Source organism: Amphiprion ocellaris, chromosome 20, assembly GCF_022539595.1.
Source record: "Amphiprion ocellaris isolate individual 3 ecotype Okinawa chromosome 20, ASM2253959v1, whole genome shotgun sequence".
NCBI lineage: Eukaryota > Metazoa > Chordata > Actinopteri > Pomacentridae > Amphiprion > Amphiprion ocellaris.
This window is the reverse complement of record NC_072785.1, coordinates 9124179-9147090: the sequence shown is the minus strand read 5'-3', so window position 1 is coordinate 9147090 and position 22912 is coordinate 9124179. Positions and strand designations below refer to the sequence as shown.

The 22912-nt window shown below is 37.4% G+C and overlaps 2 long non-coding RNA genes across 2 annotated transcripts; one reads left to right on the top strand and one right to left on the bottom strand.

The window, feature by feature from the left end:
* The first annotated feature begins 825 nt into the window (after window positions 1-825).
* On the top strand, window positions 826-4980 carry LOC129347794 (uncharacterized). The gene is made up of 3 exons (XR_008600054.1): window positions 826-906; window positions 1809-1909; window positions 3771-4980. It is a non-coding gene; the product is annotated as an uncharacterized LOC129347794 (long non-coding RNA).
* An 11321-nt stretch (window positions 4981-16301) lies between these two features.
* LOC129347796 (uncharacterized) lies at window positions 16302-21514 on the bottom strand. Its single transcript, XR_008600056.1, has 3 exons — window positions 21230-21514; window positions 19941-20089; window positions 16302-16710 (listed from the first exon to the last, which is right to left on the bottom strand). It is a non-coding gene; the product is annotated as an uncharacterized LOC129347796 (long non-coding RNA).
* Between the last annotated feature and the right edge of the window lie 1398 nt (window positions 21515-22912).

Below are 22912 nucleotides of genomic sequence, written 5' to 3'. Positions count from 1 at the left end.
TTGCGTCTTCGTCTAATAGGCTCCACAGTTGAACTGAAAAATATTGAAGATCATCATCATCATCACCAGAAATGTCAGTCATTCCCTATTCAGAAGAGAAAAAGAATACCTGTGGAAGGTGCTGCTGGTGGTGGAGGACGAGGCTGTGGTGGTGCTTGTGACGTAGATGACTGCTGCTTGGTATTCTTTATGTTAATTGTTGTGCATTCTGTTATTAAACGTTCTTTCACACTGGCTGCCACTCTGATTGGTGAATCCAAAAGTTTTGAACTGCAGAGCCACAAGTGTAGCAACAGTCAGTGAACTGTTCTTTTCTTTGGTTTGTAGTCTGTCAGTTAAGTACCTGACAAGGTTCTGTGCCAGGTGTTGTGGCATGGGGGTGGTGAGTTGGGAATATATATATATATATATATATATATATATATATATATATATATATATATATATATATATATATATATATATAAATAATCTTTCTATCTATCTATCTATCTATCTATCTATCTATCTATCTATTCTCTACAAAATACGAAAACTGACATACTACTAACTCTCAAAGCAAAAACAACAGCAAAAAAAAACAATCTATTCTGCGAAAAACAATTCAAATGAACAACACTAAATAGGGATCTCCTATCCCGGAACACTCGATCCCGCTGAGTGATTCACATAACAAACCGAACCAATCAGGTGATTCGAAGCAGTTGAGTGCTTCAAACGTCACTGAAGTGATTCGAAAGGCCACGAGTCACGTGACCAAACCACGCCTCGGCACAGTGGCTCGATACTTTGCTTCATGAGCTACAGCGCATGTGTCGAAACCTCGGGTATCAGAGGACCATCACTAGTCAGCACGTCTGGTAGCATCACTGACTGCTGTTGATCTTGTTTTTGGAGTAAAACACGGTAAGAAGATAAATACTTCTAACCAGTAGCGTTGTCTTGTTGTACGTTAAGTCAGCGACTTGTGAAGAGTTGTGTTTTATCGTGTTTGAGCAGTTGGTCCGGGCGCGTTAGCTAGCTAAGCGGCTAAGTTAGCTAGCGGGCTAATTAACGCAGGTGGCTAACTTACCGCTGAACACCTGTGTTAGTTGCTGCCGCAGCTGTCCTCATTATTAGAATGACATTCTCAACCTGTATTTCTCTGCTGTGTATTTTAGCTTTTAAAAAAGTTATTTTACTTTAAGGTTAACTGAAACCCGTTTAGCTGCACTGAAGTTTAACATTCAGCTGGTTTGAATTAAACCGAGCTTAACTTAACATTGCGCAACATTACCTCTCTGAATCTCCATAATTTCATTAAATTCCTTCTCTCTTCCACTGCTCAAGTTCAATCCAGTATATAAAATGACATTAATAGTGAATAAACTAATAACCAGCCATTGTATTAATTTATTACTGCATGTATTTGTAGTAAAACATGAGTTGAAACATCCTACTTTTGGGTCTAGAACTGCACAAGCCGTTCATTTTCAGTCACCTGAAGAGTTAAACTCCCCATTTTATGTGAGGTTGAAGCAGAAAGTCTGAGTTAACAAAGAAAGTTGTTTATAATTTGCGTTACCTGTTATCTCTGACTGAAGCTTTAGTTTTTGTTGAGCCGATTTATACGTAGAAACTTTGTTCAGGAAGATTTCTCAGTAGCTCAGAGGACAGGCTGCTTTTTACACAACCTTGTAAGAGAATGTCTGTCAATGCTTTCAGCAGAATTTAGAAACACAATACTTACTAAACAGATATTTTGAGGCTGTGAGGTTGAACGTTTGAGAGTATATCAGTGTGTTTCTTTGTGGTCTTTCTGTTTCTAGGTGGAAGCTGAATTAGTGAGGATGACTCCTGCTCCTGTCATCTCTAAGCTCCTCACACTTCTTTACCTGCACATGAGGAAAATCACTCCTGTAGAATGCAGGTATGTCTGTCATTATTATAAAAAGATGTTGCCTGGTGACCTGTCAGAAACCCATTATACAGAGTCAGCCAAAATAATGTTTACACACATCAGGAAAAGAAAAACTTGCATAAATATTTCAATACCAAATTTATTCAGACATCACGAGATTAATAAAAGTTATCTTTGGCCTCTACAATTACAAGAGGTGCTCAAAGTGGTGGCCACTGGCTTCCAGACATTTCTGTTGTAGACGTCACTTGTTGATGCTCCATTCATGAGGGTAGCGCCATCTGTTGGGAAAACATCGTACAACAGGACACAGAGTTATCGTGATTTGATCAAACTTAGAAAGAGGAATCTATATGTATAGAAGTACTTATACAAATGAAATATTTATAAAAGTTTTTCTTTTCCTGATGTGTGTTTACATTTTTTTGGCTGACTCAGACTCTGTGAACTTAATGAGAACAAAACTGTCATTTAATTGTTGCTCTGAAAGCTTCTTTAGTGAAAACCAGCTGGTGTTCTGCTTTGAAACAAACTGCTGTTGAGGTCTGTGTTTTTAGGTTTAACCCCACAGTTTCTGAATGAACTGATAGTTTGGTTTTTTTCCCTGATCAATGGACGTCCACGTCCACGTTATTATTGATGGTAACATTTACTGATCATATAATCAGCATGACAATATAACAGTGTAACATTCTGACCACCTGACTAATACTGTGTTGGTCCCTTTATGCTGCTAAAACTCCTCTGACCCAGTGGTTCATCAGAACCTCTGGGGATGTCCTGTGGATTCTGTGGATCCTGTGGGTTGCAGGGTGGGTCCTACCTAGACCAGGCTGGTCCTGGACCATCCCACAGATGCTCAATCAGATCTGGATGTGGGGAGTGTGGAACCCAGGTGAACAGCTTAGCTCTGTCGTGTTCCTCGGACCACTCCTGAGTAGTATTAGTTTGTCCTGCTGAGGGTGGCAGCTGGCATCAAGGACTGCTGTTGCCATGGAGACTAGGGGGTTGTTTGTCCTGCAGTGTTTAGATGGTGGTACATGTCAAACATCCACATGAATGTCAAGGTTTCCCAGCAGAATGTTACATTAGAACAAGATGATGGATGTTGTTCTCTTCAGCTGTCAGTGGTCAGAATGTTGTAGCTGATCAGTGGATCTGTCTGCCTTTACTCTGACATCCAGAGTTATACAAAAGTGTAGTATGTGTGCAGTGCAGAAGAGATTTACTTTATTGTATGCGGTTTGTTTTTTTTAGAGGAGAGCAGTTTTTTATCCACCTGAATGAAGACCCAATCTTTCCCTTGAAAGGACAGTTAATAATTACTACGGCTTCTATAGTGGTCCCATCAGAGAAAATCATATCCATATACAGATTTTTATTAATTCCAGTGCTGGTTCAGTAAAGATTATAATAATAACTACATCAGATAATTCTTGGTCACAGTTGGAATTTTGCAGACTGAGAGATGGTTGAGAAGGTTTGCAGTTCTTGTTTTAGCAATATGTTATAATACAACATCTTTATTGTCATTGTACATGAAATTATCTGCAAACCAGCAAAGTGTATCAGTCTGAGGTATCTAAAAATAAATAAGTAAAGAAAAATGCTTATAAAGCCAATAATAAACAGAATATTTTGAGGGAACATTCTAAAAGGAAAGAAAAGCTCCATTCTCACTCCTCTCAGGATAAACTGTCATTAAAATTGACTTTAAATTTAGCTTCAACATGAGATAAAAACATTTACGTTCATTACTGATGTTGTCAAGTTTTAATAAAGTTCATGCTACTTTTATAAAATGATGAAAGTGAATAAATTGTATTTCTGTGATCTGTGTTTGATTTCTGTCTTTTCTCCTGTCATCCAGATGTTCAGAGGGAGATGATGCCACATCTGGTCCAGCTGATGGAAAGTCTTGAAGTTCTCTGACTGGCCTCGACTGAAGATGGTCGTCTCACTGGATTTAAGGTTCAGATGCTCAGTAACAAACTCCACCAATGAGCCAACAGGGAAGCTTTAGGTTTATTACATGTTGCTATGAAGGTATCGCTGTTTTTCTTTGTGAATGCAATGTGCTCCAACTGAAACTTGAATTAGAACTTAGAAGTAAATCCTTCCATCTGAAAGGATTTAGTTGCATTAATAACTTCATAACATTCTAATTTTTATTCCAGTCTTGGTTGAAAATAGAATCTCTGTATTGATTCAGGTAAAAACTGAACTTCACAGCATGTTGAAGCAAAACAACCAGATGAAAACTGTGATGGTGTTGGATTGTCAGACCGTAATGTTGCAGCTCAAAGCAGCTTTTCTAGCTCAGTTCATTCTGACATTCAGCTATGAATCAACACAGTAGATGGTGATCCATGCTGTGGAAGTCTCACATCTCCTGATTTAATGGAGCTGCTTTGCACTTTTTACACTGTTTATTCACCAACACTTTATTTAATAAAAGTCCCATCTAGTTTTTATGAGGAATGTGATGTTTTAATTTCTCTGTGAATAACTGCAGTCTAATGCAACAGCTGGAGTTGTAACATCTGTCCTGATATTGATCATGAAGTATTGATCACAATACTTATGGTCAGCAGTCATCCCTGAAATTTTACATTAAAATCTTTACTTCTGTTATGAACTTTGGTAAGAAGCAGAAACGTTAGCGTTGCCAAGGATATATGAGTGTTAAATTCTGTCCATGTTTCCATTGTGGGAAATTCAGTCCAGCAGATGAGTTTGTTTTTACTCCCAGCTACCATTCAGTCTGAGATATTAAGAATAAATTAATGTGTATAATGTGGAAATGAACAGATTTTGTTTTTATTTATTCCTACAGCTGCTCCAGGGAATGTTCTAGAATGTGGAGGAATTTAGTCTCACAATCACAGACAATAAATATTATCTGAAAGTCGGGTTATTGTTTATCAGCGCTATACAAAAAGATTAATGTTAGAAATATTCCAGTTAAGACTCTAGAATATCATGATTTATGTAAATTTACCTCAACAATATCAGGCATGGCAATTTTCCGCCGTTCCGCGGAAATCCGCCGTTTTAATTGTCAAATTGATCATTTCTGTGAATCGTCCAAATCCGTTGAGAAAATTTTTTTTGGGGGGGGGGGGGGGGGGCTATGTTTTTGTTACTCTTGCTCCCGGTTTTTGAGAAGCGCTCGGCGTTTCTCCCACAGCGTAACAGACGAAGAGAACCAGTCTAGCTCCTGCTGCATTGTAAAAGGCCTTGCGATTGGTCGAAATTGGTTAGCTGCCAACGATTGGACCAATCAAATTGCTCGATGCATTCTTTTGTTACAATTCATGGCGGCATGTTCGTGTTGGAATTTTGAGCTATTGGGATCGTTTTTGGTGGAATCATGAGGCGACATTAGAAGTAGGGTTGCCACCCGTCCCTTAAAATACGGAATCGTCCTTTATTTGACAATTAATTGTCACTTCCTGTATTGAATCAATACGGGATGCAAATTGTTCCGTATTTTCATAAACGCCCCGTATACGTCTGTCACACACACATCAAAACTGCATAAGGAACAAAATAAAACACAGGAAATATTAAGGGCAGCCAATTTAAACTTCATAGGACCCACGTAGCGAGGACCCGATGCGAGGTCCAGCAGATCACGCTGCACCCGCATGTTTAGAAATGTTTACACCCGAAACTCCACCACGTCCATAGAAGCAAAAACGTTTGCAAATGTACAGACGTGAGTGGGAAGAGAGAAACCCCTGGCAGTACGAGGCAAACTGTGTTTTCTGTTGTTCATGGACTGGCCGAAGTAAGGCAGCATCAGGAGACCAACATGTAAGAAACATGAGAACAGAGAGAACCCAACCAGCAGGTCACAGTTTATCATCATCTAATCATCTCCTGAAGTCCATATGGTGAGAGACATCAGTATCTGGTTGTTAATTTACCAGAGGATGCTTATAATCATGCTGATGTGGTCCTAGACTCTACAGTATTTTAGTGTTAGTATTTTAGTATTTTTAAGCTAATGCTTAAGTTGTTTAGTATGTTTAATGCTTTTTAGTTTTTAATAAACATTTATATAATTATATATATAAACATTTATATAATAGCCAATATGTAATCAATAAATGGCCTTTGCCTATCTAAAGAAAAACTCAGAACTCTGATATGTTAACAGCACTAAATAAATCAGTAAATACATGCATACACACATAAATAAGCTAATACATTAACTGTGTTAAGATAAGATTTAGATGGGAAAAAATGTCTGTAGAGAATTTCTTTGTCCAGTTCTCTGCATTCAGTTGTTTATGTTTTTGCAGAATCCAGTATTGCTCACTGGTTGGTCATTACATTTTGTTAGTTTGATTTCACTGTTTAAAATGATGCCACCTCTTTTCAGACAGAACCTGTGATAATAAAACAATACAATTTTTTTAGTTCTGTGTTAATAAAGCACTTAAAGCTTTAAGTATGGCTAAATGCTTTTTTCAAAATTAAATATATCACTCCTTAGGTGGTAGTGGCCCCAAGTTCAGTAAAGTTGGAAAGATATTCACAGATTCGGGCTTCCAGCATCAATAACTCATTAGATATAGGTTGTCAGAACATAAACGGTGCCTCTTTCCCATTGTTGCAAGGCAGACAATGTGCTACAAGCCCAGTTTTATCAAAAGTAGCTGCCTTTCAAGCTACAGGAATAACATTGATGTCTATATGCAGCCGGCTGTGTGACGAATGCACAGGAACTGTCTGCAAAACCACTGCAACAGCAAAGAGAGACACAAATATTCAATAACTTCAATCTTGTTCTCTGTAGGTACGCAATATGCTGCAAGCCCAGATTTATCAAGTAGCACATTGTGTACCTTATAATGATGGAAAAGAGGCATCGTTTATGTTTTCACAACATATATCTAATGAGCTATTGATGCTGGAAGTCCCAATCTGTGAATATCTTTCCAACTTTACTGAACTGTGGCCCTGAGGAGCCGTGGTGGGGGTCCTTCATTTTCATTTCTGAATTTAGAAGTGACTTTGTGACCAGTGTAGAACTCCAGTGTAAATAGTGTTAAAAGACCTATAGAACTGTAAAAATTGTAGGACTAAATGTAGTGAGACAACATTGAAGAAAAAGTAAGTTAACTTTTCATTAAATTAACTTATTCATTACAATCTAGTCTTCTGTAATTCTCTGCATGTTTTTCATTCTAAATCACCTCTATTTTACTGAAAACCTCTCGGCCTCAGGGGGGCTGACCCCCCCTGAAGATTGTATACCGAACATTTTCAGCTGAAATCAAAATTTGCTGTTGCCATGCTTGCAATATGAATGTTCAGGTTAAGATTGTACAGTGATATTTATTATGTAAGTTTAGCTGATTAAAGTTTGACTCTGCACTAAAATATTATTTAAATTGACATCATTATTATAATATTTAGGGTCAGACCCTACAGTAATGAGATTAAGAAATCAAATATTCTATAAAATGTAAATACACTGAACTCATTTGGATATATTTAAGTGAGACTCTAAAATATTATTTATGACACAAATCTATCTAAATCAAAATTTTAATCATTTTTACTCCAAACATTTACTGGACTGATTTAAACATTAAAATCACTCCTTTCTAATCCTTTGCTGTACGTTCAAACCTGAGGCCTGAAATAGAAACACACACGTATCTGATTGAAGGAACTTCTGCAGAGTCCTGGTTCCAGAACTGGAGCTCATATCTTTGGCAGCTGTAAAGTTTCTGCTCCTTCAAAGTTCACAACATGATGAATTAATTCCTAAAACACTCTCAATGCTGGAGAGCGTTTGTGATGCTGAAGCAGTGACCAGTTTTTTCGTTTCTTCTCTGGAGATGCACAATGAGGGACGTCTGCATAGACTGAGAAAGAGTCTCACCACATCCTGACATGAGGAAAAAGACTTTATTGAAGACTACAATGAGAAAAACTATCCAGACAGCAGACGGCATGCATTCAAGGTGAGCTCTGAACATCTAATCTGGAACAGGAATTCAATAAGGGCAGCATGAGCTTCATTTCAGTCTGTAGCTGCTGAATTCATGGATGAATCATCTGGCACTAGAGAAGAAGACCATCAAACATCCACGTCAGCTGATGGAGGTCCAAGAGTCTCACCAAACAACCAACCTACAGAGTAGTGATGTTAGGAGACGTGCCGAGGCTTGGAAGCGTGTGCCGAGTAATGGAGGGGGCGTTTCCACGAAGTGCGTATCGAGGCTTGCTTCATTTAGGGGAGGAGCCAAAATGATGACGTCCGAAGCCTTGCTGCCTGGCTTAACCACGTGACTGCTTTGGAAAGTGGTTCAGATTTTGCCGTGAGGTTTGACAGCAACATAAACCCCTCAGGCTCCGTTCAAAATGTGGGTTTTTGATAGAGGGTTGCAGTCAGTTGAGAGTTTGAATAGCTTGAATACTAGCCATCTAGGAAGAGGAGGATTTCCCCTGTGTGGGAACATTTTGATTTGATGATTCCTAATCAGGTAAGCTGAATCTAACATTACAGACGCATTAGCTTTGGTTATCAAGAACTGTATTCTTCACTGTTCTTTTATTCAAAGGTGAGGTGTTTATTGTGTCAAAAAAGGAATCGTTTAAAACCAAAAACTGTTGAGAAACCGTTATTTCTGAATGAAAGGAATAAAATGTCCCCTTTCCCGTGCATCGTTGTCCACGTTACACAGCATATTCAGTACGATCTTCCCAGTTCCACACTTTCACTGTCCTCTGCCTGCTTAAGGCCATGGCATTTTCTTAAAGCGACAGAAAAACATCACACAACCTGCCACATTATATGATACTACCATTTTGGGGAAAATTTACACACACAGAATACATGAAAATATATTTTATTCTACACGTGAGAATTTATCTACAGAAATTATTTGGTCATATGTTTTCTTGTATTTCATAGTCATTCCTAACAGCCATAACCAATAAAAATTCAGTGCATCAGACATTATGTGTTTCAGATACAGCTGCCTGTGATTATACACCTGGCCAGTAGGTGGCTTCGTGTGCTCATGAAGCTTCAAGAAATGAACTGTTTATCGAACCAATTGGCTCAAGTGGTTCAATACCTCATGAGGCTTCATCTCACCATCACTACTACAGAGTGAAGACCTCAAATCTGATTGGACGGCCTCCTATTCAGCCACGTGTGACCAAATGCCTCTAAGCTGATTTGTTTTCTAAAATAAATCTAGTTTGAGTCCTAATCTATGCCTGTGTTTGCTTCTTTACACCGCTGTTAACAGTTTAGGCTATTAGATTGTTCCAGATAAGACAAGTAAAAGGTTCTTCAGAGCTGTTCTACCACGAGCCTGACAGGAAGAACTCCAACAGCTACTGAATGTTCCTGTGGTCCCCTCAAGGCTACAGGAGGAGCCCTACGAGGACAAGCCGGTCCACCCGATGGAGGCCAGTCGCTGCAGTTCAAAGCCAACACCGACTACGTGGACTTCTACTGGACCACACGGAGGCCTTCAAACCAGACCAACAAGTTCAGGGACTCCCCGACTTGTGGGTCTGAGGACGCCGCCGAGCCTCGGCCCAGCCGGCCTCCTGTCTGTGGGTGTTTGAGTGCTGAGAGGTTTGTGGATGGATGTGAACGTATCTGTGTTGAAACAGCAGCTTTGGACTCACTAACGCCGGGAAAAACCAAGAGCTCCTTTATTTGTGACTTCCACTAAAAAAACTGATGAAAATAAGTTTGCCAGGGTTCTGACTGATAACAGATTATTAAATAATGAAATTAATAGTTTAAATGTTCCTTTAAACAATCCTTTTAGGTCTACATTTCCTTTACACTGACTTCTTGGTATATGTACAAGTATTTTGGGTGGAATATACCATTAAGCCCAATGTTCAAGGGTTCTTCTGGGAATATACCATTAAACCAACCTTTTAGGTAAATGTTACAGGATGTTTGGTAGAATATACCATCAGATCAACCTTTTAGGTCTACATTGGAAGATTTTACAGTAGAATATTACTTCAAACCATCCTTTAGTTCTACATTTAAGATAGAATACTCCTTTACACCAAGATTTTTTGGTCTACATTGAAGAATTTTAGCTGGAATATTCCTTTGAACGAACTTTTTAAGTTTATGTTCAAGGATGTTGGGTGGAATATACCATCAGACCAACCTCCAAGGTCTACAGTAGTGAATTTTAGGTGGAATATACCATTAAACTCACCTTTTAGGTCTACATTGGAGGATTTTAGGTGGAATTTTCTTCCAAACCGTCTTTCAGTCTACATTTAAGGATGTTTAGGATGGTATATTCTTCCAAACCAACTTCTCAGGTCTACATTTCAGGTGGAATATTCCTCCATACTAACTGTTTTGGTCTACATTGAAGGATATTTTCTAAACCACCCTTTCGGGTCTATATTTGAGGTTTTAGTTGGAATATTCCTTTTAACGAGCCCCTCAGGTCTCTTTGAGGATTTTGGATAGAATACTCGGTTAAACCAACATTTTAGGTGCATGTCCAAGGATTTTTGGTGGAATGTTCCTTTAAGGTGGATGTGTGCGCACCTTGTAGGTGGAATACTTCCTTTTAGGTCAACATTCAAAGATTTAAGGTGGAATATTCCTTTAAATCAACCTAAATTTCATGTTTTGATCATTATCAAGTGAGAAACCTCAATCCAGACTTCTCATAATGACGTTTGACATTTATGCTGCTGTTATTTGTTTAGTCCAGACTAAATGACAGAAATCCACAACTGTAATTTTATTTCAGGACTCGGTTATTAAATGTCAAAACAATCCATGTGACTCTAAAAACTCAACAGCTGTACAAACTCTAAGATTAAACTCTCCACAAGGATCCAAAGTAAGTTGGACTTCTACATGAGAGCTTTAATTATTCTTCATCTACTTCCTGAAAAGTTTAGTCAATAAAAAAGACAAAAACAAACATTTTCAGCTGAACTAAAGACAGACTGTGATTTTTCTGCTCACATGTTGTGTTGTTGTAAACTTCCTCTTTCAAATAAATAGCTGCCTAAACCCCTGGAAACCAGCGTTTGTCCTGTTTTTGTGTTGCTCCTTGGCGACCCAAGACAGCCGGGTCGTAATGTTTTTTGAGCAACACACCATACTATGACGTTTTTACAATGATGGTTCTACTATGAAACCAGTTTGACATGTTCAGGCGTTCTTTGTGTGAAAACTCAGAGATTTCAGGTATCAGAAGGTGGTTTTCAACTTTCTTTGTTAACTTTCTGCCTCAACTTTAAATTAAATTTCCTACACTAACCCAGCCCTCTGGACTTCCAGTAAGCTGTGTTCCTATTGGCTGTCCAGGTGGCTGCTTGGTGTTATCAGGAACACCTGAGCAGCTCAGTGTCTTCCTGCTTTATTTGGTTGCAGGCAAACATTTCCTCTGCTTCTGTTCACCACTGAACCGGGTTTGACTCCACTGTTTTAGTTTATTGTTTAGGTGTTGGCTTGCAGCTTCCAGCAGTAAAATCGTCTTTAATGTGTTTCTTGGTGTGTTTTAGGGCTTTGTACTGGATAGTTGTTTTGGTAAATGCGGTTCTTTAGCCACAGTTAGCACATGGTGCTAATGTGTGCAGTGATTAGTGGATTTGATGCAGCCGAGTTGTGTCTTTATCTTGGCTGTAGTGAGTCTTTAGAGGTTTTTGGTCAGACACATTCTGTATTCTTGTTTGTTAACCAGCGTTGGTTGCCCAGAAGGTAAGAGTTCCTGTCCTGATTCTCTGTTTAAAGAGGTTCTCTGGTAGGCTGCAGGAGACTTTAGCGTTTGGGTTGTGCTAGTTTGGTTTTTGTACGGTTTCATTTGGACGACTATCTTGAGGCCCCTCCATGTGGTTTAGTGAGGTTTTCTGGAACAGTTCTACAAAGCAACCTGCAGCAGAAGAGACTTTGAGAGTTTTTAGGAAGTTCTGGAGACCAGACTTCAGAGCAGCAGAAACATTTGTCAGCAGTTTGAGCAGGAGAAGGTGAGCTTCAGAGTTGAAATGAGACAGAAACCTTCTTGACCCGTGTGGTGAGGTCCTGTACCAAGAGTTTGAGCAGGTTGTGAAGAGTCTGTAGTTCTTTGGTCTGAAAGCACAAGAAGAGTCGACTCATTAAAGGAGAAAACAGGAGATGTTGCTGGTTTTTCTGTTGCTCTGCAGTCTCCTTAGACTGAATATCAAGTTTATAATTTAAATGATTTTCCATGTGAGCCCAAGAAGACTTCAATAAACTCCCTCCATCCCCTGGACATGTTTTATTACGATGTTAAATCTTTTTTTGTTTTTTTTCAGTTTCAATCATAGTTTTAGCGTAGTTTTTTGTCTTTTCTTGTTTAGTTTTGTCATCTGTGTGAAAGGTGCTAAACAAATAAAGTTGAATTGATGAACTGAATAATTGACGAACTGATGTTTGTGACAACAGAAGTATTTTTATTGTGATTTAACGGTTTGTTTCATTTCTAAGGTTGAGGTTGAAATCTTTACAGAAACAGAGATTAAAGAAATAATCTACGTTAAAAAAGCAATTAAATCAAAGGAAAAAAACATTTAATACAACAAAACTTTTAAAAAGAAAATTAAACATTAAATACAATTAAATTGTATTAAACAGATAAAATATTTAATTAAATAATTAAACAGAAGGTACAAAACATGTAATTATGAAATTAAACAAAATTTTGTAAACAAAAATATTAAACATTAAAGATGAAATATTTTAGATAATTAAACATTTAAAAAATAAAATTAAAGAACATTAAACATTTTTAAAAAATACAAAACATTATATTAGATTATTAAACCTTTAAAAAGAAAACATTGAATTAAAAAATGAAATGTTTAATTCGAAAATTAAATCTTAAAGACAATAGAACTTTAAATAGGAATTAAACAGAAAATACAACGAAGCATTTAAAAAGAAAATTAAACATTAAAAGGTTTTAAAACATTTAAAAAGAAAAACCTTAAAGATTTAATCGAAAAATTAAACACTGGGAAAGAAAAGGAAAATTTTCAAACAAGCCGATAAAACATTTGAAAAAACAAACATTAAAAAGACAAAACATTTTGAAATCAAATCAGACATTAGAAAAGAATAAAAGGTGAGAAAAGAGCAAAACTAAACATTTAAGAAGAATCAAGCTAAAGACAAAACATTTGAAAAGACACCAGTTAGACTTTAGAAGATCAAATTAAACAGAAGAGACAATAAAATGATCAAAAAGAGCAAAAACAGATAAAGGTCTTCAAGTGTTTTCTAGTCTGAAACGAAAACATCAAGTTGTTTCTTCAAACATTTCCTCTTTCTATGTTCTTGTTTTGATTGTGGACAGATTTACCAAGAACTCATTTCAGAAAACTGCTTTCCAGATAAAGTCTACTAGTAGTTGAAGGCATGGATCAAACTAATGTTACCTTCTGATCTCCACAAACTTTACTATTCAGTGAAGAGAATCAAAGTTTGTTCAGGATTTCTAAAAACCCCACAGGTGAAGGTCTGAGAAGTACTCAGATGGATGGTCTAAATGTGAAATCAAGACTCATGGTCACAAGTTTTAAGGCTTCTGTTAACCATAAAGTTCAAACTAACAAAGAAGTACTGAGAAACTTTTAGGATTTCAGTCCTCGGACTGTGGAAAGGTTCAAACTAACAGAGAAGTACTGAGAAACTTTTAAAATTTCAGTCCTCAGACTGAAGGTTCAAACTAACAGAGAACTACTCAGGAACTTAGAAGATATCAGTCCTTGGACTGTCTGAAAGTTTAATCTAACAGAGAACTACTGTGGGACTGAGAAAATTTCAGCCCTCAGACTGTGTGAAAGCTCAGGTCCTGAGGACTCGGGAGGTGTGGAGGCTTTGGAAAGTCTTGGAACTGAGGGTTCCACCCTCCAGCACAAAGGCTGAAGTCCAACCTCCTGAGAAAAACGGTCGAGACGAAACACGAGATAAAAAAAACCTTGAAAACGACAAAAAATAGATGATAAATGCGCAAAAAAAAGAAGAATTAGTATCTGAGCGAGTAGCTCAGGGGGATAAGAAGCTAGACTACCAAGTGGAAGGTCGCAGGTTCAAGACCTGCCACCGGTCCTTTTCTTTGTTCGTCTTTGTCAGGATTTTGATAAAATTTAAGAAGGGTCTGGTCTTGAACCAGCGACCTGCAGCTCCACAGGTAAATCCTTAACTCACTGAGCTACAGATCAGTTGAAAAGAAATAATTTCGTCGTCCCTTTGGCATCGTAGTTAATCAAGTGACCACATGGGTGGCACCAAGGCGGAGTCTGGGTGGAGTCAGGGCGGAGAGTAGGCGGGGAGGTGGGTGGCGGCCTCCCCCCTCTACTCCCCCACCTCCCCCCACCACCCACCACACCTTCCCCCGCCCGACGAGTTCTTCGAGTCTCCACGAGTTCTTCGAGTCTCCACAAGTTCTTCGAGTCTCCATGGGTTTTCCCGAGTTTCTGGAGTTTCCACGAGGTCGGAGGCAGAACAAGTTGTCATGAAGAGATGTTGAAGTCGGCCAGGATGGAGTGACTTTTTACAGCGACTAGAAGGATGACGACTAGAAGAGCAGGTATTTAACCACCATCCATAAAATCCATGGAGTCGGCTCCAGAGAAATGAAAGCAGGTCAACTTTTATCAACCTCCTTCCAGATGTTCAACTTGATATCTTTACTTTGACATTTTTAGCACCACAAACCTTTAGTATCACACTTTATTATCATTTATTAGGACTTTAATGGAGTCCACCAGCAGATTTATTTTTTGTTGACAAACTTTATTCTTGTCATCGTGGGACTGCAGTATTTAAAACTGTTCCTTCTATTTGACCTCATGTTTATTAGTTATAGTGGAGAAAGTTATTTTAGTTGTCGATTAGTCTCTTAAAAACCAAATAATAAATTGGATTAGTCAAGAGGTTTAAATTTCTTACTTTGTCATATTTTAAATATGACAAAAAATATAAAAATAAAGTGTTTTGAGACAATTTGACCTGTAATTGGCGTTATATAAATAAAATTGAATTCAAATTGTATGTATCTTGTAATGTTGGAGTAATTCAGCCATATATGTTGGAAAACACATTTTCTTTGACCATTAATCTGTTGATTGTTTTCTCCAGTAATTCATTTCTTTTTTTGGTTTATAAAATGTCAAACCCAAATATATTCAGTTTACTGTCATAAAAACCAAAAAGATTTACATTCATGATGCAGGAATCGAGCAGTTTTTCACTTTTTATCTTAGTTTTGTCAGAAAGATAGTTGATAAAGTGTGAATTATTGCAGCTTGTGAGCCGTAGAAGGTTTTAATCTTTGGTGCCGAGTGTCAAAAAACATTTACAAACCAACATCAACAAAACACTCAAAGATTTGAACATCATTTGCATGACAATGTCAAATTAAAGGACATTTATTTACATCGTAAATGTGTGATATTCATCCTCTGGAGCTTTCTCTTCACATCGTCTTCCATCTGGACTGCTTTGGTCGGGAGCATGTGCAAGAAACATTTGAAAAACTGCACTTTAACATCAATGAATGACACTGAAGTTTAATCTCTACATAAATGAGACTGAGTCTGGATGTGCTGCTCTGTCATTAACTCCTAAGTTTAGGAAAAGTTCAAACAAAAGAGGACAGTTCAGATAAGACTTGAGAATGAGCTTATTTTGAACAAACATCTCAGACTTTCTGAGCTTCAGCACCTACAGCAAGATATTTTAACAACAAGCATCTCAAGAGATCCAGAAGTTGGAGAGAGTTAGCTTTAGCTGAGCCAAAGAACATGTGGGACGCTAACCTAGCAAACATTTCAGACTTTTCTCTGTGAATTCTGAGAAATAATTTCCTATTTAATGACAGCTACACATCTTAACTCAGTCTCCTTAAAACAGACTCTAATTCAGTGTCATCCATCCATATTAAAGTGCAGTTACCCCAAATGTTTGTTGCATGAGCTCCAACAAAACCTGTCCAGGTAGAAGGCCACTTTGACAAACAGGAAGTGGACGATTCCAAGCAGATTTGTAGAAGGGGGAACCGGACTGTACTAAGTGTGGTCAAGTATAGAGGGGTGTTTTGTGGCTTTTTAAGGCTGATGAAATGAAAGTATTTAAAATCTTGGGTAAAACTTAGAAGAACACAAACTCTAACAGGAAACTTGGTTGATACGTTTTTGTTTTGTTTACAGATGTTAAGTTAAAGGAGTTTTATTCGTGACATATAACCAAATCAAATCACTCCAGAAGACAGAGTGACCACAGGTAGATAAAGGTTCAGAGCCAAAGTAGCGCCATTTTTAAATGTATTTATTACAATAAATCAGTAAAAAATAAAATACGGATAATCAGTAAATCAGTCAGCCCACAATTACTATTCTACAATGTATGTCTCTTTCCTTTGACTTATTATTTGTACAATATACGATGTATATGATGGCATTTTTTCATACCAAAGGCTATACTATGATGTTTTCTAAGAGACATACCATGCTACTCTGTTTGTTTTGCCACTAGGCCACTGCACTCCTCCTCTGTTGTTTTCTGGATTGTACTCAGCTGCATGCCTTCGTCCACCCGGCCTCCGTTGACTCGTTCCGCCTGCCGTCTCTGGAGCTGAAGCTGGATTGGAACAGACCAAAGTACAGTCCAAACACGATGCCAGCTGCCTCTCAAAAGGCTCCTTCATCTGGCAGGTGGCGGCACTTCTTCTGAGGGGAAGCTGAGCTGGCCCAGCAGAACTTTGGAGATGTGTTCCAGTGGTTGGTGGATGTGTAGGGAGATAGAGAGGGACCTTTGACTTGTTCAGAAAGGAAAACAGGAAACCCATTGGTAATTTTAGTTTAGGGTATGTTTTTAGGCTTGAAGAGGTGAACAGGAAGAGTTTTTTTTTGTATTGATTATCTTTTACATTGTTCCTGGTTGGAATGCCCATCAATGTCAACATGAAGTTAAGTTTTAGTTCTGTTTATTTATTTTTATTTTACTAACACCCATTTGCTTTTAACCCCCTCACATGTTGTGTTGTTGTAAACTTCCTCTTTCAAATAAATACTCATCTAACCCTCTAGAAACCGGCGTTTGGACTGTTTTGGTGTTGCGTTTTTTGAGCCACATACTATACTATGACGTTTTTAAGGGCGACATACTATACTATGACATTTTTAGAGCGACATGCTATTCTATGACGTGTTTAGAGCGACATGCTATACTATGCCGTTTTTTGGACGACATACTATACACTGACGTTTTTTGAGCGACATGCTATACGTTGACGTTTTTTGCACAACATGCTATACTATGACATTTTTAGAGCGACATGCTATACTATGACGTTTTTAGAGCGACATGCTAAAGTATGATGGTTGTTGGACCAAAGGCTATACTATGACGTTTTTAGAGCGACATGCAATACTATGAGGTTTTTTGGAGCAAAGGCTATACTATGATATTTTTAGAGCGACATGCTATACTATGACGTGTTTAGAGCGACATGCTATACTATGACGTTTTTTGGACGACATACTATACAATGACGTTTTTTGAGCGACATGCTATACGTTGACGTTTTTTGGACAACATGCTATACTATGACATTTTTAGAGCGACATGCTACACTATGACGTTTTTTGAGCCATATGCTACACTATGAAGTTTTTTGGGCGACATGCTATACTATGACGTTTTTCGAGCGACATGCTATACTATGACGTTTTTTTGGACCAAAGGCTATACTATGACCTTTTTTTGGCGACAAGCTATACTATGAGGTTTTTTGGAGCAAAGGCTATACTATGACATTTTTAGAGCGACATGCTATACTATTACGTTTTTAGAGCGACATGCTAAAGTATGATGGTTGTTGGACCAAAGGCTATACTATGACGTTTTTAGAGCGACATGCAATACTATGAGGTTTTTTGGAGCAAAGGCTATACTATGATATTTTTAGAGCGACATGCTATATTATGACGTGTTTAGAGCGACATGCTATACTATGACGTTTTTTGGACGACATGCTATACTATGACGTTTTTAGAGCGACATGCTATACTATGATGTTTTTAGATCGACATGTTATAGTATGACGTTTTCAGAGCGACATGCTATGCTATGACGTTTTTAGAGCGACATGCTATACTATGAAGTTTTTAGAGCGATATGCTATACTATGAAGTTTTTAGAGCGACATGCTATATTATGACGTTTTTTGAGCGACATGCTATACGATTACGTTTTTTGGACCAAAGGGTATACTACGACGTTTTCGAGTGACATGCTATACTATGACGATTTTAGAGCGACATGCTATACTATGACGTTTTTAGAGCGACATGCTATACTATGACGTTTTTAGAGCGACATGCTATACTTTGGTGATTTTAGAGTGACATACTATACTATGACGTTTTTAGAGCGACATGCTATACTATGACGTATTTAGATCGACATGTTATAGTATGACGTTTTCAGAGCGACATGCTATGCTATGACGTTTTTAGAGCGACATGCCATACTATGAATTTTTTTTAGAGCGATATGCTATACTATGAAGTTTTTAGAGCGACATGCTACACTATGATGTTTTTTGGACCAAAGGCTATACTATGACGTTTTTAGAGCGACATGCTACACTATGACATTTTTTGGACCAAAGGCTATACAATGACGTTTTCAGAGCAACATGCTATACGATGACGTTTTTAGAGTGACATGCTATACTATGACATTCTTAGAGCGATATGCTATACTATGACGTTGTTAGAGCGACATGCTATACTCTGACGTTTTTAGAGCGACATGGTATACTATGACGTTTTTTGAGCCACATGCTATACTATGAAGTTTTTTTGGACCAAAGGCTATACTATGACATTTTTAGAGCGACATGCTATACTCTGACCTTTTTAGAGCGACATGGTATACTATGACGTTTTTAGAGCGACATGCTACACTATGACGTTTTTTGAGCCACATGCTATACTATGAAGTTTTTTTGGACCAAAGGCTATACTATGATGTTTTTAGACCAAAGGCTATACTATGACGTTTTTAGACCAAAGGCAATACTATGACGTTTTTAGACCAAAGGCAATACTCTGACGTGTTTTGGACAACATGCTATACTATGATGTTTTTTGGACGACATGCTATGCTGTGACGTTTTTTGGACCAAAGGCTATACAATGACATTTTTAGAGCGACATGCTATACAATGACATTTTTTGAGCGAATGCTATACTATAACGTTTTTAGAGCGACATGCTATAGCATGATATTTTTTGGACGACATACTATGCTATGACATTTTTTGGACCAAAAGATATACTATGTTTTTTAGAGCGACAGGCTATACCATGATGTTTTTTGGACAACATGCTATACGATGACGTTTTTTTTGGGTGACATGCTATACTATGACCTTTTTTGGACCAAAGGCCATACTATGATGTTTTTAGAGCGACATGCTATCCTATGACGTTTAGACGTTTGTTGGGCGACACTCTATACTATAGGCTTTTTAAATTGACATATTACTATGACTTTTCTTTTGTTTTAGTTTTTTTTGTTTTTTAGCAATATATAAGAATTTGAACAGTTTTAAAAATTACTATACTTTTACTTGTGCAATGAAATATTATTCTATGGCATTTTTTAGATGACATATACTCTGATGTTTTCTTGAAAAACATACTATTTTGACAATATACTGCACTATGACATTTTTTGAACCACATATCACACATGACAATTTTAGGCAACATCCTATCATTTTGCACTTTTTGAACCACATAATAATCAGTTGGGTTTTTTTTGCCAACATGCTATACTATGAACTTCAGGCCATACTATGTTATTCTTGAAAAGTATACTATACTTTGACATTTTCTGAACTACATCCTATACTATGGCGTTATACACAGAGTGCTTTGGTTACATGTTGATTTATAATCTAGATTTTTTTCTGTTTTGTTTTTTGACGGGATTACCACAGACCTGACCGTGAACACCGTTGACACCCACCTGAGGGAGACGCTGCCTAAGATCTCAAGGCTGCTTGGTCGTGGTCTTTCTGGTCCTGCTCCAGAACGCCTTCATCAACTACGTCTTCTTTTGAAGAGGCCCTCAGATGCTGCAATCTCTGACCTTAAGGAGGAACTGCTACTTTCACTCTGTAACGAGACGGCGGTTATTTTAAAGACCCAGATCCCGGCGGCTTGGAATGAAAGTTTAACATCCATCAAACGGAACTACAGACAGTTAAATCTGAGCTGTCGGTCAGTATTTCAAACATCAAGTCCGACCTGGCTGCCCTAAAGCACGCTGTGGGTGAAACAGAAACTTCACTCTCCACATCACCGTCGACATTGTCACACTCCAAAACAGAGCACCTGTCTGCTGAACTTTTAAAAGTGGACTATAAATGTGAAGAATGTGAGCAGCAGCAGACTGTGAGCAGCAGAACAGATGTGATCAGAAAGAAGTCATTTTCTTTTTTCTTTTCTTTCTGGTTGACTTGATGCTGTCAGATGCAGATGTTGGAGCTGATTCTGATCTTTCAGGATAAAAAGCTGCTTTTCCTTCACAGACTTTTCAGGAAATTATTCTCTCAGGATTTCTCTGCTATTTATATTTTTATTATCTGTGATTATTTCATTATTTCTTTATTGTAAAATAAAGTTTGAGGCACAAAGACTCATTTAGTCATTTTAATCCTGAAATCTTTGATGTAGCAGAACTAAACTTCCATTTTGCTTCTTGTACTTCTGATACTAGAACTAAACGTATCTTCAACACGGATCATCTGCTTTTAATGAATCAGCAGCAACATCACAACAACAAATGAGACAATTTTCAACAAATTAATGAAACTGATGTCATTTAAAACTATCAGTCTGTTTTAGTGTCAAATTAAAGCTGATTACTGACAACTAGAACATTAACGTTACTGTTTTAATCACATTTAAGTTTCCTGAACGTTACATTAATGTCAACCAGCCACAGTTTTATGAACTTAATGAACCACATTACAGGAACACAACACACTTCAGCTGTTTACATGAAACTCAACACAAACATCGTTAGCTTAATGCTACGTTAGCTTTAATCAGGCTACGACTGAGCAGCTAGCTCGGTTAGCATGGCTAACATTAAAGCTAATATTTACTATGCTAACTTTCTTCTCTGGTCAACACACACTGAAACAAACTCCACCAACATCTGGAGTGCATGGCACACATTACATCTGACACTAAAGCTGCATATAAAGTGCATTAAAAGCGGCACCGATACGAAAATAAACATTTACTTACCGAACTATCAGAGTCCTTTCAGTGTCTGCTGGTAGAATCAGCCGAAGGTAGAAAACTGGTTAAAACAAGCCAACGGGCAGGAAAACTGTCTGTGGAAAATGTTGTGCTGCTGCACCGATAAATAAACCAACAGTTATTATATCAGAATTAATCCAAACGAGGAGAGCAGAGTCTCTGCTGCCTCCTCCATAGGACCTGTCAATCATTCCAGACCGGACTGTCAATCAAGTAGTCCCGCCCCCTGGCTTCGCAAAACTTTAACGCTCTATAAAAAAAATCAATATTGATTTATTTTAAGATCGGCCACCTGATCTCTCGTTTTGACCATGAAAACTCACGAAAAAAATTTATGTACAGTCTTTGCACCACTCTGTTTGGCTCCACACTTGCTGATGACCACTTCCGGTCTCAGAAAATGAAAAAACTGACCTTTTGTCGATTCTGTCTCTTACTGATTTTACTTTCTTGTTATTCTAAATATAAAACGAAAAATCAAAGCATTTTTAAAAATCGTATATCCCTTTTTGATCATGAAAAGGAAAAACGCCTTGTATTTCAATTTTAATTTTTGTATTTTAAAACGAAAATCAAATAACCATTCGTTTTTTGTTTTTCAATACCCGTTTCAGAACGGAAAATCAAATTACCAGATCCATACACGGACCTGTGAGCCATGTATATAATTTAATAAAAAATTATCTTTATTTATAGGATATTTTTACAAGTTACAAAGTGCTTCACAGTGCAGCACAATAAAACAAGACAAGTCCTGAAATCGCAGCTTAATTTAACTTTAAAATACAGATTAAATACAACATGGTGTATGAAAACAATAGGCCAACAACCAACTATTTTTTTTTGAAAGACGGCTTAAACAACAATAAAAAAATAAATAAAATCAGTTGAAAGTAAGCTGTAAGAAGCCTGAAACACATAATTGACTCAGCCAACTTCATATCTTCTGATTTCAAAGTCATGCCTTAGAAGTAATCTGTAAAATATTAATAATCTATCCTAAAACCTGCTAAAGGGCCAGTATAAAGAGGCTTTAACTGGAGTGGCATGCTTGTGTTTCTTGGTCCTGGCTATAACAAAGACTTCAAAGCAGTATTTAAAGTTGTTGCAACATTTACGATGCCTATAAAAAGTGTTCAACCTTGATATGTAGGTTTCCCCTTTTTATTGTTTTTCAACCTTGAGTCATTGTTTTTCAATTGGGCATTTCACAAGATTTTACAACAACAAAAGACTCTTTCTCACGTCAAATGAAAACAGTTCTACAAACTGATGTCAATTATTTTAAAAACTCAAATGTAAAAATACAGAAATATAGGCAATGGAAGTGCTGCTTGCATGTTAAGGCATCAATAAAACAGTATAAAATTATATATTCTGGTACTAGATGATGTTTGAATGATAAAAAATGAAACTACTCATGCTGTTACATTAGGCTTTAAATGAAGATTTTGATTTATTATGAGAAAAGGCAACCATCTCATGAATCTGATTTAATATGTCACAATTTTGACACGCACTGGGTATTTTTATTTGAATCATTTCTGTCTGAAATGACAGCCCCCCTATTCTAAAATATTAGTCTGTATATGCTGAATTAATAACTATGCAAATTCAATTATACTTTGTTGTAGTTTGCCTTTTCCAAACGCTTTTTACTCAGTATTT